The 15,499-nt window shown below is 42.4% G+C and overlaps 1 long non-coding RNA gene across 1 annotated transcript; it reads left to right on the plus strand.

Annotated features, from left to right (window-relative positions):
* The first annotated feature begins 969 nt into the window (after positions 1-969).
* Positions 970-15,455, plus strand: LOC142494561 (uncharacterized). Its single transcript, XR_012801533.1, has 3 exons — positions 970-1,115; positions 12,080-12,224; positions 13,180-15,455. It is a non-coding gene; the product is annotated as an uncharacterized LOC142494561 (long non-coding RNA).
* The last annotated feature ends 44 nt before the right edge of the window (positions 15,456-15,499 follow it).

Consider the following 15,499-nt stretch of genomic DNA (forward strand, 5'->3'; position numbering starts at 1 on the left):
AATGTGTCAGCAAGGGGCAAGGTTGATGTATGAGATGTAAAGTATCGCGGAGCTACTCATGTTTCGTTAAGGAAGTGTGTTTTAAGATGGGTCTTAAAGGTGGATAGAGAGGATGCTAGTCAGATATTGAGGGAAAGAGCATGCCAGAGGTGTGGGGCAGTCAGTAAGAAAAGTTTAAGGCAGAAAAAGGCTTTAGACACAAATGGGGTAGAGAAGACATCCTTGAGCAGAATGCAAGAGTTGGGATGGTGTATAGTGAGAAATTAGGGCTCAGATGTAAGGAGGGGCAGAAGAGTGTAAAGCCTTAAAAGTGAGGAGGTGAAATGAGTGTGATACAGGATTTGATAGGAAGCCAGGAGAGGAATTTTAGCAGGGGAGGCGCTGAGACAGATTTAGGAAAGAGTATAGTGATTTTGGCAGCAGCGTTTAAGATAGATTGTAGGAGAGACAGGTGAGAGGCAGGAAGGCCAGAAAGCAGGAGGTTACAGTAGTTGAAATGGGAGAGAATGAGGGCCTGTGTCAGAGTTTTAGGAGTCGAACAACAGAGGAAAGGGCATATCTTTGTAATATTGCAGAGGAAAAAATGACAGATTTTAACTACCCTTTCAATGTGAGAGAGGAGTTGAGTTTGACCCCTAGGCAGTGATAACAGACAGACCATTCACAGCTCCGCAAGACAACTGGTTGTATTATAAAACAAATAACATGTTCAAAAGCAGTATAATCCAGAATCAGATAGCATGATAACAGCAGCGTTAAAGTGCAGGTATGATATAGTGTTTGCAGTATGATGAAGTTATAGTAGCTCCGTGTGGAGGTAGTGGACTTTGGTATTGGGAGATAGAGCTTGCAGGCTCAATACTGACTGATGGCAGGCATAACCAAGAGAGAGGAAATAAGAATATAGAAATACCTTTCCACTCCTGCTCTATGTCACAGTCTGTTCCCATCTCTTCCTGGTCCCAGCGTGGTGCACACAGTGCTTGATCTCCAACGCCGTCCTCCTGAGCCGTCCACAACGAGATCTGCAAACCTCTGACCCTGCACTGCTGCCGCGGGTCCGTCCAATCGAAGAAGAAGGCCAAAAAGACTGAAGGGGATTGGCGTACAGCCAGGTATGCCAAAAAGCACTCACAACTAACCAGGTGGGAGCGAAAGTTAAAAATATTTATTGAAACTACATAAAAAAACATGATAAGGACACCAAACAAAAAAGGGGGGTTCTCCTCCCACGCGTTTCACGCTGTTGTAGCACTTTCTCAAGGAGTAGGATCAGGTTTGGGACGAAATATGAGGAGCACTGTTTTTGACATGTTAAGTTTAAGTAGTCGGAGGGCAATCCTGGAAGATATAGCGGAGAGACATTCTGAAACTTTTGTTTGTACAGCAGGTTTAAGGTCAAGGGTACCCCAAATATAGTTGGATGAAAATTAATTTAGATGATTATTCCCTTTTTCATAGGGATCAAGCTAAATTTAAAATGTGGTAGAGTATGTTTATATTTTAAACCGGATTTAAAAGATGTTTATGAAGGTAATGAAAATGTAGAGATGTTGTTAATAGATATTAGCAGTGGAGATAGTACAAAATAAATGCTTGTAGGGATATATTATAAGATGAAGTGTTGATCGTTGGGAAGCACAAACATGTGAAGATAGAAAAAATATTCTGATGGTGCAATATTGTTGAAATAAAAAATGAGGATGTTTTCTTAAACTCTATATGTAGAATACTCACAAATGTGAGGTTGGATAAGTTTACGTAATGGTATCTTTAGGTGTTGATCCGCCAACTGTGGTGAGGGTAGATGTTAACCTCAATGTAAGTATGCACTCGGGTACCTTAAGCAATAAACAAAAGAACCGGACATAATGCAGACTGTATGCAAAATTTATAAAAAGTAAGTAAAATGCAAAGCACTCACATGATAAAAGATAATAACAAGCATTTAGATCTCACAACTGGATCTCGGCTGCAGGATTAGTAGACTCTCTGCTTCCCCTGTGATCTGCCTGTCTGTATGGTGTGCGTCTCACGGATGCGTTTCAGCGATACCGGAAGTGACGTCAGCAGGATCCAGGGTTCCGGTCAGTTGTGGGATTCATTTGTCAGCGTCACTCTACGCGTTTCACCTTCCTTGGTTTCATCAGGAGTGTCAATGACAAGATGCTGGGGACTTATATACTCTAAACTTTCATCCCATAGGTTATTAACTAATTGGGTGATCATACACTACCGACACGCTTTATTACTCTGCGGCCAGATCCGCAAGCCGGGAGATTTCCCGGCTTGCTAGTGGCTGCCCCTCGGCGTGCCGCGCGTCATAGATGCACGGTCACGCGTCTTCGGGAGCGTGCGCCCCCTGCACGCGCGTCCAGGGGCTCCCCGAGGGAGCCCTGGTGTCCCGCGATCGCGGGACAGCGGCAGGGGGTTCCGGGGGACCCGGCGGACCCGGCAGCGGTAGGGAGAGCGCCCCGATCGGAGGGCGCTCTTCCGCTGCTTCGGCGCGCGCCCGTCACTCTCGGGCGCGCGCCAGGCTACTGCTGCGGCCAAGAACGGGCAAATGCTCGAATAAACTTGGCCGCAGCAGTAAGTAATACAATGAATGAGATTGCTAAGAATAGCCGATAGCATGGTATATTATCTCCACATCACACATATATGGAGCTCAAATGGGGACAATGAGACTATTTATTAAGAAACATGTTACAATCATTAAAGATTAAAAACATAATGAAAAAAAATATATAATGTTAAAACAATATTAAGTACACAAAATGTATACTTATAATACACATAGGGGCCTATGCAGAGAGCAGCGAATTTTAAAATTGGCGAATTTATTAAAAAGTAGCTTTTTTGGAGAGTTTTAATCTCCATATGCAGAAAAGTGCGAATTCTGCTATGTTTAACATGGATGCATGTGGCGAGTTTAAATTGGCGAGATGCGCGCTTCAGAAATGTGTTAAAACAAATTCGCGGCTTTTTTTTTCCCTTTGCAATGGCCGCGAGCGGCAGTTTTTTCTGGCGAGTTAAAACTGAGACAATCGCGCCATTTTATTGGCGCGAACAGCCGCTAGATGCCGTTCGCGCCTCTCTGCATACGGATATTTTTAAAACTGGCGAGATTGAGGTTCTCGCCAGCCGCGAGGCGAGTTTTATAACTAGAAAAGAAAAATTGGCGCGTTTTTCGGAACTCGCCATTTTCTACTGCTTCTTGCGCGATTTTCTCCAAAAAATGGCGAATTTCGAAATAGCGCTGCTCTCTGCATAGGCCCCATAGTATAGTGAGCTAGTACAAAACTAATTTATATGAATGAAGGCCTATAATGTCCGGAATAGGGTCACTGACAGCTAATCTATCAGAGTTCTTAGATAGTTATCTGCAAGAAATAGTCAAAGAACAGAAATCCTATCTAAAGGACACTAGTTATGTGATAATGTTACTAAGAGATATCCAGTGCAAGATAACTATTTATTAGTTACTACAGATGTGACGGCTCTATATACATGTAACAGGGGAGTTATCCCTGTTCAGGTAATGTGCCTCTAATCCAGCAGTGTGGTGGTTAACTGCTGGTAGTCAATTAACAAACACCACCTGCCTGATTAGATTGCATAGAAAAGCCTGTCTTTTGAGAAAGGAAGGGAGACTTCTTAGCTAACACCTGAGCTGAACTTGGAGACAGAGCAGGGATTGTCCTTGACTCTCACAACTTGTCTTGAGCCCTGCCAGAAGAAACAGCAGAGCTTCATTCAAGACAAAGGGGAAACTTCTAAACCTGAATGCTGACAAAACCTGAGGAAAGGTAGCAACGCAGGAACAGAGAAGATTTTCCCTCCAAACCACAAGGACCAGATAAGACTTTCATTTATGAGACTTTATATATCTGCTTATTTTCATGCTATATGTTTGGGGCTGGGAGACATGCTTATCTAAAGGGAGTGTGGACTGCATACAGTAGTATTTTACTACAAATACTCCCAAGTGAATGGAAGCTTTGTTTACCCCTTGTTTGGATGGTTTCCTTATGTTAAGGAAACAGGCGCAAAAAAAGCTTTATTTAATTTCACTATAACCAGACTCCCTTGCATACCTCTGTGAGCGTCCACCTACATATGGTGTCCAAAGTGAAGTTAAGGAACCCGGAGTTTGGCTGTGAATTTTTTTTTTATGCTTTTTGCCTACAAACAGTCTGAGCAACAAAGATCTCATGCAGCAGAGACAGAGTTAAAGGGACACACCCAGGCAGGAAACTTACACTGCGCTGAAACGTACAAAACCACAGATGGACTCTTTTCCCCAATCCCAAGAGGAGAGAGAGAGAGACTGCTGAAGCAGGTAAACCTTATTTGCCTATCACAATAAAGTGTAATATGGTCATTGAAATAGGGGGTTTGCCTTCCAGCCATAGTCAGGGTTCAAGAAGTGAGTTAGCCCTTAAAGGGATAGGCGTTTGTTGTTTTCATATGTTTAGCTGAAGCAGTGAATACAAATGGTGACCCATGAGCGGTACTGATTCTGCAAGTAAAGGCTGCCACACCGCATAGGACTACCAGTTGTGAATGGAGTATATGCAGAAAAATGTGAAAATTGATGCAAGACTGTGCTGAAGCAGGGGAATTTTCAGTAAACAAGTGCAGAGGGTAAAATTGCCTACTAGAAAAAAAGGAATTGCTGAACTGTGTAAAAGGTATCCCAAAGTGTGAAGAGTGAATGTCATAATACCCAAAGTTGAGACTGAACTCAAACAGAAAATCACATTATTTGGCTGAAGCAGAGAGATTGCACCTAGCAAGTAAATGATGTAAAGCAAACAGAAGTTTTTACCTAGCAACTACACATCCAGCATACCTAATGAGAGATTAAACCTAGCAAGTAAATGGTGTAAAGCAAATAGACGTTTTTACCTAGCAACTGCACATCCTGTATACCTGATGAGAGAAAATACGTGCACAGTACTGCTGATATTATAAAACTTACCCAAGAAAAAGAAAAAAGTCTACAGAGATGCCTGTGAGAGCCACGACCTCTACAAGCAAAATATGCCCACCTGTAAGACTACCACAATTGGTTCTAGCAAATACAGTGGCAACAGCTGCAATAGCGCCTCCTGAGGTCAGGAAGAAAACTACACCTGAGAGCCCCAAAATGGAGGACAAGATGCAGCGTTCCTGTAATGAACCCTACCCCACGGAAGAGTGGCCCTTCCAGTCCAATAAGGAGGAAGACATCTCTTACGGGGAACCCGAACCGAGTCACATCCACAAAACACCCCAAGAATGGTGGGGGTGCCTGAACTCGGCACGAACAGAAAAGACCGCTCTCTATGATGATGAATATGGTCGACAAGAGAAAGAGCGGGAGCAGCAGATCACCAAATATTTCTGTCAGCTAAAGCAACTGCAAGAAAAGCCTGGCGTATATAATGAAGCTACTAAAGTATCAAATAAAGAAGGAGACCCAAGTATTCCTGATGGGACGGAGTCATCCAAAACAAAAAGGCGGAAAAAGAAAAAAAAAAGCGGTTCTTCACTTACCGTGGAAGGAACAGACACGTCCGCAGATCCTGTGGAGGAAAAGGGGGACCGAGTTGCCCTGCAGCCTAGAGAAAATTGTGAATTTGTCCCGCGGTTAACCGAATATCCAGAGGGCCCAAGGCAGAAGTCGTGTACCCCAAAGAAGTGTCTGTCCGGTGCCAACAGTGAGGAACCCTCAACCAACCATCCCAGGGAAGTGGAGCCGGAACCAGTGAGTGACGATCCCTTGACCAGCCCTGAAGATGCCCTGAAAAATACCAGGCGTGACTGTGATATACTCCGTGAACAATTGAAACAAAAGAAAGATGGTTACGCGGAGCTACTGAAAAATTACGTGAAGCTACAGGAATATGTGCTCGCAATGTACTCTGCAGCCAGGACAGAATTGGACGATCTCAAGACTGAGCTAGATACTGCAAACGCTACTATTTCCGCCATGGATGGAAAGCAGCGCCAATCTGATAAAATGATGACTCAGCTGAAGTGGAAGTATGAGGAGGCACTGAAACAGATGACAGTCTTCCAGCAAGAGGTTCACACTCTTCGCATAGAGCTGAATGCCTCACAACAGGAGGTCAACAGTGTCCGGACAGAGGTGGACGTATCTCAGAAAGAGGTTCTGACACTCCGCAGAGCACTGGATGCCTCACATCATGAGACCAACAGCTGCCACACAGACATGGAAGTTTCCAGAAAGGAACTCTACAGTCTCACTGAGGAGCTGGACATTTCTAAAGAAACGATTGTCAATCATAATACAGATCTCCAAGTCTCTCAGAAGGAGCTTCAGACCCTCAACCTAGAGAAGGAAGTCTCACGCCAGGAGATTGTCATTCTCAAAGCAGATGTGCATAAATGGAAGGAGGCCCTGAATAGTACAGAGACTGAAAAAGGAGAAAATTTAAGATTAAAAAGAAAAAACTTAAAATTCAAAGAAGAACATTTTCATTTGACAGACGACATCAAGAAAAAGAATGAAAAGCTGCACGAGCTTAAAGAAATAAAGACTGTGGGAAGGTGAGAAGTTTGAAGCAGAGCACCAACTGCAGAACCAACTGCCAGGTCTGCGTACGCACCTCGAGAAGGCCGAGGAGAAGCAGCGAACTCTGCAGGAAGACAATCTGCAGGCTGTTAAAGAAATTCAAGTGCTGCAGGAACATCTGATGACCCAGTATGTCCCCGAAAAGCAGCATGAGAAACTGAAGGCTACCCTGAGTGTCACCAAAGCATCGCTAGAGGCCAAGCTTAGAACCCAGGTGACCCGGCTGTAGAGGGAGAAAGGGGGTGGCCCGGTATTAAAGGGGTTGCACCCCATATGGCCATCCCCTGACCTCACCAGAGAGACAAGGGTTTAACTGGACTGCGGTCCAGGGATCAGGTTTGCACCTTGTTATACCTTGAAAATGTATGTTCCCCTGTTCCCATGTTTCAATATAAGCATGTATTTTAATGTTTTAAAGTGCATTTATGTATCTCCAGTTCTGGAGGTCGCAGAAAGTTCATATTTGGCCAATATGTGGAGTCACTGTAGGCATTAAAAACTGGCAAAGGTCGACCCACTGAGCCCACCAGAATGGAACTTATTAATATGTGTAGATATTAAAATGTATATGTATTTTATTTTGGATCTGTTCTGAAAATGCAGACGCCATTTGCTAGGCTAATAGGTCATGAAGGGCAGACGGCTGAGTAGCCTAAGCATGGTGATCAAAAAGCTAACTGCCTTGATTGTTACCCAATGTCTAGGGATTAAGTATTAATCAATCAACAAATTCTGCCAGTCTAATTGTTACCTGAGGGCATGGATTAGTCTGTCTCCACATTAGAGAATGAATACAGATAATTGTTCACCAATAGGCTGTGTTCAATGTTAAGAATAGGGTTGCACAGGTATATAAACTGTGTCAACCCTACAGTTTTTAGTTGTGCTTCTGATACCATCTTGAATGTCACTGGATTGCTGGAGTTGTGCTTCTGATTCCATCTTGAATGTCACTGGACTGCTGGAGAATTGCTATTGGATACTTCTCCATTCCCCAACCCTAAGTAAGTGTTATCTTCTTGCCTGTTAATTGTACTATATTGCTGTGTTCACCTTATTTAAGGAATAAATTATATTTTATTATATCTAATCCTCGTTCAGTTCAACCCAGATATTTGGTGTTCATTATATCTTGTCATAAGCTACACTACCGACACGCTTTATTGCGCATCGGCCAGATCCGCAAGCCGGGAGATTTCCCGGCTTGCTAGTGGCCGCCCCTCGGCGTGCCGCGCGTCATAGACGCGCGGTCACGCGTCACCGGGAGCCTGCGCCCCCTGCACGTGTGTCCAGGGCTCCCCGAGGGAGCCCTGGTGTCCCGCGATGTGGGGGACGGCGGCAGGGGGTTCCGGGGGACCCGGCGGACCCGTCAGCGGTAGGGAGAGCGCCCCGATCGGAGGGCACTCTTCCGCTGCTTCGGCGCGCGCCCGTCACCCTCGGGCGCGCGCCAGGATACTGCTGCGGCCAAGAACAGGCAAATGCTCGAATAAACTTGGCCGCAGCAGTACCTTGACACCGGCACACAAGGGAGCACAAGAAGGTCCAGAAACTAAAACAAGTAACTGGGGCCCGAGCAAAGAAATTCATAGTGCTTCACAATGCAATAAAAATGTGGAAGCAAGCTCAGAGAAAGCAAAGCGTGCAGATAAATTCCCTGATAAGAGACTTGCAAGACACACTCAAAAAACAGGGCTCTCTCGCGGATGAGATTACAGTCCTACAAGGACAATTATTGACCCTGACTAAGCGTCAGTATCCCACAGCCAAAAAAACCCATGAAGACAAGGGTACAGTGAGAGCTGGGAATACCGCTCATCTGAAGGACAAGGTTGCAAAATTTGAATCACCTAAACAAGCACTAGCAAAACCTTCAGCCACCCAACAGGCAACAAAAGAAGGTACACGTGCTGAATCAAAACCAGAAGAATCCTTAGCTGATGAAGCTGAAAAGATGGGACATTCTCTGGAAGTGGGTGTGGAATTGCAACTTAACCCCAAATAGGCTGAACTAGCAACCCCATTGAGTGGAAAAAGTGCAGAGAGACAGCTTCAAGAGCGGAAAACTCAAAGGGCTGTTTTTAAATGCTCTGCAACTGCTGCCATACAGTATGTCTACAATAAGATGAGCACCCGACGCGAGGGAAATCTCATGACCGCGCACGTAGCAAAAAGACTATACTTAGAAAAAGTCCTCCTCGAGCGACTGAGGAGTGCTGATCTCAAGCACCTTCGGGAGGAGACACGAATAAACTGAAGAAAGGGCTCCAATCCCAGCAGGACTAAGGGTTCTCTTCCTCCATCCACTCTCATTCAAGTCACAGAGATATCTAGAATGAGAGTGGAAGGATGGGATTGGGCCATGGCAAGCCCGAGCTTCCCACAAACAGGGGAGGTATGTAACAGGGGAGTTATTCCTGTTCAGGTAATGTGCCTCTAATCCAGCAGTGTGGTGGTTAACTGCTGGTAGTCAATTAACAAACACCACCTGCCTGATTAGATTGCTTAAAAAAGCCTGTCTTTTGAGACAGGAATTGAGACTCCTTATCTCACACCTGAGCTGAACTTGGAGACAGAGCAGGGATTGTCCTTGACTCTCACAACTTGTCTTGAGCCCTGCCAGAAGAAACAGCAGAGCTGCTTTTAAGACACATGGGAAACTTCTAAACCTGAATGCTGACAAAACCTGAGGAAAGGTAGCAACGCAGGAACAGAGAAGATTTTCCCTCCTAACCACAAGGAACAGATAAGAATTTCATTTATGAGACTTTATATATCTGCTTATTTTCATGCTATATGTTTGGGGCTGGGAGACATGCTTATCTAAAGGGAGTGTGGACTGCATACAGTAGTATTTCACTAGAAATATTCCCAAGTGAATGGAAGCTTTGTTTACCCCTTGTTTGGATGGTTCCTGATGTTAAGGAAACAGGCGCAATAAAAAGCCTTATTTAATTTAACTATAACCAGACTCCCTTGCATACCTCTGTGAGCGTCCACCTACAATACATCAATAAAACATGTTGATGAATTTAAAGCCATCAAAACCTTTTTGGAGAAGCGTGGGAAGTTTCCAAAGATACAAATTGAATATCTTATTAAATGTATACAATTTATTCTTAACAAAAACTTTTTTTGGTTCAATGATGAATTTTACCTACAGCTGTGTGGGACCGCCATGGGGACCAAGTTCGCGACCAGCTACGCCAACCTACTCATCGCCATGTGGGAAGATCAATATATATGGTCATGGGTGGGACTGGATGCGAACTTGGTCACATGGCGGAGATACATAGATGATATCATCTTTGTTTGGAGAGGCACACGAGAAGAACTAAATATGTTTCTTATTCACCTAGATGCTAACTAATTTAATTTAAAATTTACGTCCACTATTAGTGAATCTACTATAAATTTCCTGGATCTCACCATCTACATAGAAGATAATCTTATTAAAACTAAAAATTTCTTTAAAGATGTAGATGCAAACAATTTTATTCTGCAGTCAAGTTGCCATCTAAACAAATGGATATCAAACATCCCAGATGGACAATACCGTAGATTGAAACGCAACTGTACTGACAATCACATATTTGAGGAGCAATCTGCTATATTGACCTGGAAATTTACAGAGAGACACTATAATGCTAATACTATAAAACAAGCATTAGTCAAAACTAATATAACATCTAGAGAATCTATGCTGATTCCTAATAAAAAAAGAATAGAAAAAACAACTATTAAGTTGCCCTTCATCACACAATATAATAAGGATGCTAATAAAATTAACAAAATTCACAATACACATTGGCCCATATTGAAAAATGACCCTATTTTGGGTATACATCTACCAGATAGATTGCAGATGGTCTATAAAAAAGCTCCAAATATTTAAAACAAATTGGCCCCTAGTGCCATGAGGAGACTACCTGTAGCCAACCACTCTACCTGGTTAGATCCACCTAAGGGTTTCTTTGATTGTAAAACGTGCACTGCCTGCCATTACAGCTCTAAAATAGGCAATAGTTTTAAGTCTACTATTACACAAAAATCCTATAAAATTAAACAGCATTTAAATTGTAGATCAAATTTCGTAGTTTACCTCTTAGAGTGTAACTGTGGTTTACAATATATAGGTAAGACAATATGCCCCCTCAGAACCCGTATATTAGAACACCTTGGCAATATCAAAAAGAAATTAACCACTCATAGTGTATCAAATCATTTTTTATTATTTCATAATGCGAATCCCAAAGGTCTCACATTCAAAGCAATAGAACAAGTTATGCCTCACTGGAGAGGGGGAAATAGAAATTCCGCTCTCATTAATAGAGAATCCTATTGGATGTTCGAACTCCAAACCACAACCCCTCAGGTCTAAATCTAGAATTTTACATTAAACCATTCCTGTAATGCATTTCTTGTATTGTGTGACCTAACTACAGTCTTTTGTTCTTTTCTTAGATCCATCTACAGTTCATTCATATAAATTAGTTTTGTACTAGCTCACTATACTATGTGTATTATAAGTATACATTTTGTGTACTTAATATTGTTTTAACATTATATATTTTTTTCATTATGTTTTTAATCTTTAATGATTGTAACATGTTTCTTAATAAATAGTCTCATTGTCCCCATTTGAGCTCCATATATGTGTGATGTGGAGATAATATACCATGCTATCGGCTATTCTTGGCAATCTCATTCATTGTATTACTTACAGTATGATCACCCAATTAGTTAATAACCTATGGGATGAAAGTTTAGAGTATATAAGTCCCCAGCATCTTGTCATTGACACTCCTGATGAAACCAAGGAAGGTGAAACGCGTACAGTGATGCTGACAAATGAATCCCACAACTGACCGGAACCCTGGATCCTGCTGACGTCACTTCCGGTATCGCTGAAACGCATCCGTGAGACGCACACCATACAGACAGGCAGATCACAGGGGAAGCAGAGAGTCTACTAATCCTGCAGCCGAGATCCAGTTGTGAGATCTAAATGCTTGTTATTATCTTTTATCATGTGAGTGCATTGCATTTTACTTACTTTTTATAAATTTTGCATACAGTCTGCACTATGTCCGGTTCTTTTGTTTATTGCTTAAGGTACCCGAGTGCATACTTACATTGAGGTTAACATCTACCCTCACCGCAGTTGGCAGACCAACACCTAAAGATACCATTACGTGCACTTATCCAACCTCACATTTGTGAGTATTCTACATATAGAGTTTAAGAAAACATCCTCATTTTTTATTTCAACAATATTGCACCATCAGAATATTTTTTCTATCTTCACATGTTTGCGCTTCCCAACGATCAACACTTCATCTACTTCACACGGGATTGAGAGAGCGATCCCACCACCGGGTCACAGCAGCATTCATCATATGTGTTTGTATATCAATTGTTGTTTTTTCACTACTGCACTGATACTCTGTTGCACAAGGATAATCTGAGCACCACTATTGATAATTTTGCTTTTCACAGGGATATATTATAAACCACCAAATATCTGTGAGATTGAGGATGCCAAACTACTCTTGAAAATGGAAAAGACCTCAAAACTATGTCATGTTTGGATAATGGCTGATTGTAATTATCCAGACAAAGTGGCCTATTCAGATGATCTCAGGTGAGTAGTTCTTTCTTCTTTCCTTTCTTTTCTTCTTATCTTCATCATTTTCTTTTTTCTTCTCCAACAGTTTCAGGTGATGTTGATCCCCCATCTTCTTGTAGTCAAATGAGACGTGACAGACCTTATATAAGGCCTGTGACATCACATTTAACTGACAAATGGAATATCCACCAATCCGATTGGATGTACAATGTGATGGCTGTAGTTTTTTTTAATGATGTGACGTCATCTAAAAGGGAGGGAAGCTAGCCAATCAGGTAGCATATGCTTCCCTCCATTTAAGATGACGTCACTTTAGCAAAATAAAATGTAAGTCATCACATGGTACATGCACCAATAAGATTGGTAGATGCACCATATAATGTGTTTTCTTTTTTGAAGTGATGTGACATCTCTAAAAAGGGAGGAATGTATGCTACCTGATTGACTGGTTTTGGTAGGTTTTGGTTCGCCTAGTTTATGTTTTACTAAGCAGTTAACTGGAACTGTATGGCTCTTCCCTTCAGGATAGAGTTCATATTAATTCTACAATTAGCATAAAGGTATTATACACCTCATTATCATTGAAAATATAGAACCAAAGTTCGTGACCAGTGCTGCTAGGTGGGAATCAGGTTTGGGGAAAAAATATCTTCCAAACTGTTCAGGATATTTGTCAAATGTCATTAATTCTCTGAATATGCAGACATGTGGGAGTGGGTATATGATATAGAAAGGAATACAGATGTAAAGCCAGTATATTCTTCTGACCGGATGAATAGTGTGTGTAGCATATGATTAGTTGTATCCTCTGAGATCAGAGACAACTTTGTAACTATGATATAATGCCACCGAACTAAGGGACAGGATAGATGGAGAGTGATGGGATAGAGCAGAGAGACAGAGAGGGGGCAGAGGGGTGTGGAAGGAGAAATGAAAGAACTGAAGTGCAAACCACCTCCTCCTCCTGCAGTCCAGATGATGTCCTTGCTTCCCTCACTCGTCCTTCCCAATGATAATCCTCTTCATGGTGAATATGTCTTAAAAATGTGAGGAACAACTGAGATCCAATATGAAGTCCCGCAGGACAAAAGTGATGTCTCTAATCCTCCAGTAACTAGTCAGTTACAGAAATGTCTCCAGTAACTAGATTAATGAAAATCACCTGTGAAAGGCAAAGGAAAGCACCATCCATGGAAAAAAGGGGTCCAAATGAAAAGTTGCTGGTTAAAAACAGGTTAATTGCAAGACGAGGAACAGCAGAGAAGTCAGAAAATATAGAACCACTCTAACACACCACTCTAACACGTTTCACAGAAAAAATGCGCTTTGTCAAAGAGTACTGCAACATTCTCTGCACTGGAATATATATGCAAGGTGAGCCGCCAGATGAGTCACTTTGCCACAAAACAGATGCAGCAGGCATTATTTTAAGAAAAACCTGGGTACAACCCGCGTTGCATCCCGTGGTGGACCCAAGATGGTCAGTTTCAGATTAATGGAGTAACATAGCAGGGGACCCTGCTGTGTGAATCCTACCAGGGTCTGCATTTATGTAATAGACGCGTAGTAAGATATAGGCTGAATCAGTCACACTAACTACATGCCTCTCACATGCGATCGCGGAGGTTTTATTAATATTCTAACATTACACTAATGTAGTAGGGGGTCTCCGGAGCTGAACCGCATTGATTTCAGGTCCGGGGACCCCATACTTCCCGTGATACAGGCCCCATTATTGGGTGCCGGTATCCCCATGTTAAAATCCTGTGGGTCACGTGACCGTGGGATCTAAATAAAGCAGAGGGGATACCGGCACCCCCATACCGGTGCAAGTATCTCGGGAAGAAGGGGGTCCCGAGACTAAAATCAACTTTGTTCAACTCAAGAGACACCCTGTTCCCTCACACTAGTATCAAACATCCCCCCCCAATAAAAAATCATTAGCTTAGCCATACAGCTGCGGCCGCCTTTATCCTAAAAATCAGGGGCAACACACCAATACCCTCCTCCTGTAACTCCGGATGCAGGAGCAATACGAAAAAAAAACACGGATCGATACATAACTTTTTCCTTATCGCACGCTTCCACCCATGAGCATCTGGTAAATATTTGTAAAAGTCATAATTTTCGATAAAATATTGATAAATTTGACCAACTGTGGCCATCTTATCATCTGCTGAACTAATGGCTGACCATATTAAATAAGCGTACGTTATGTTGGGCTTTTTGAACACGGACTGCAGTGGTGTACTCATCTCTCGACCTCTCTGGACAATGGAATTGAACACCAGACACTTTGCATTTAGTTTTTAATATGAAACGCCTAAATAGATACAATGTTGTACAACTTCTTCAGTACCAAGGTCAATTCACAAAGGACCACTGTGGTATTTTTAAACACCTGCAATTCCAGGTTTAAGGCAAGTTTAAGGCATTTCTGCATTGACTAATGACCCATAGGATTAACAGCAGTGGTCCCTGGCAGTCCCATTCAGTTTGAATGGGACTGCCAGGGACCCACGCTGTTAATCTGATGGGCCATTAATCAATGCAGAAATGCTGGTTCTAGTTTAAGGCAAGTTTAAGGCATGTATCCAGCACATACCTGGGTGTACTTGGGTGTTTTTGGCGATTGCCACTGGTTTGTGTTAGAATAGTCACAGTCTCTGCTGTAGTTCATTGAGAGAGGGGGGTTTGTGTAAATCAAGACTGTAGATACACTATACACACAGTTCACACAATTAACACATGATCCCCCCTCCCCCCGCCCGTCCTTTTTTAGTGCAGATCTCTCTGAAAAGGAAAGAAAAAATTAGTGCAGTTAAGTGCTTATAATGGCATTGTGTACAGTATAACTACTCCATATTGGACTATGCAGATAGTACTGTCAAACTACTGTATACTGGAACTCAATATACATTATAACTACTGTATAACTACTGTAAAATACTTTGTAACAGGAACAGGTTAAGTGCATACTGTATACTGTAAAAAAATCTGTGCCATATTTACCTGTATCATACTGTACTTGGTGTGCCTGTACTTACCATACTACAGTACAGTACTGTACCATACTACCTTCCTGATGCATGCCCATTATGCTGTATCACTATGGGCAACACAGTCGCAATATGGTCGATATATTTATTACATTGTTCGACATTGAGTACATTGTTCCAAAAACTCAGTACCTGTATGTCATTCGCCAACTCATCCTAATTGTATTAATAAATAAATGTTTTTACATACACCATACACCTGTGAATGTTTTGACTTACTGTACTCCAATA

The sequence above is a fragment of the Ascaphus truei genome, chromosome 5, assembly GCF_040206685.1.
Source record: "Ascaphus truei isolate aAscTru1 chromosome 5, aAscTru1.hap1, whole genome shotgun sequence".
Taxonomy (NCBI): Eukaryota; Metazoa; Chordata; class Amphibia; order Anura; family Ascaphidae; genus Ascaphus; species Ascaphus truei.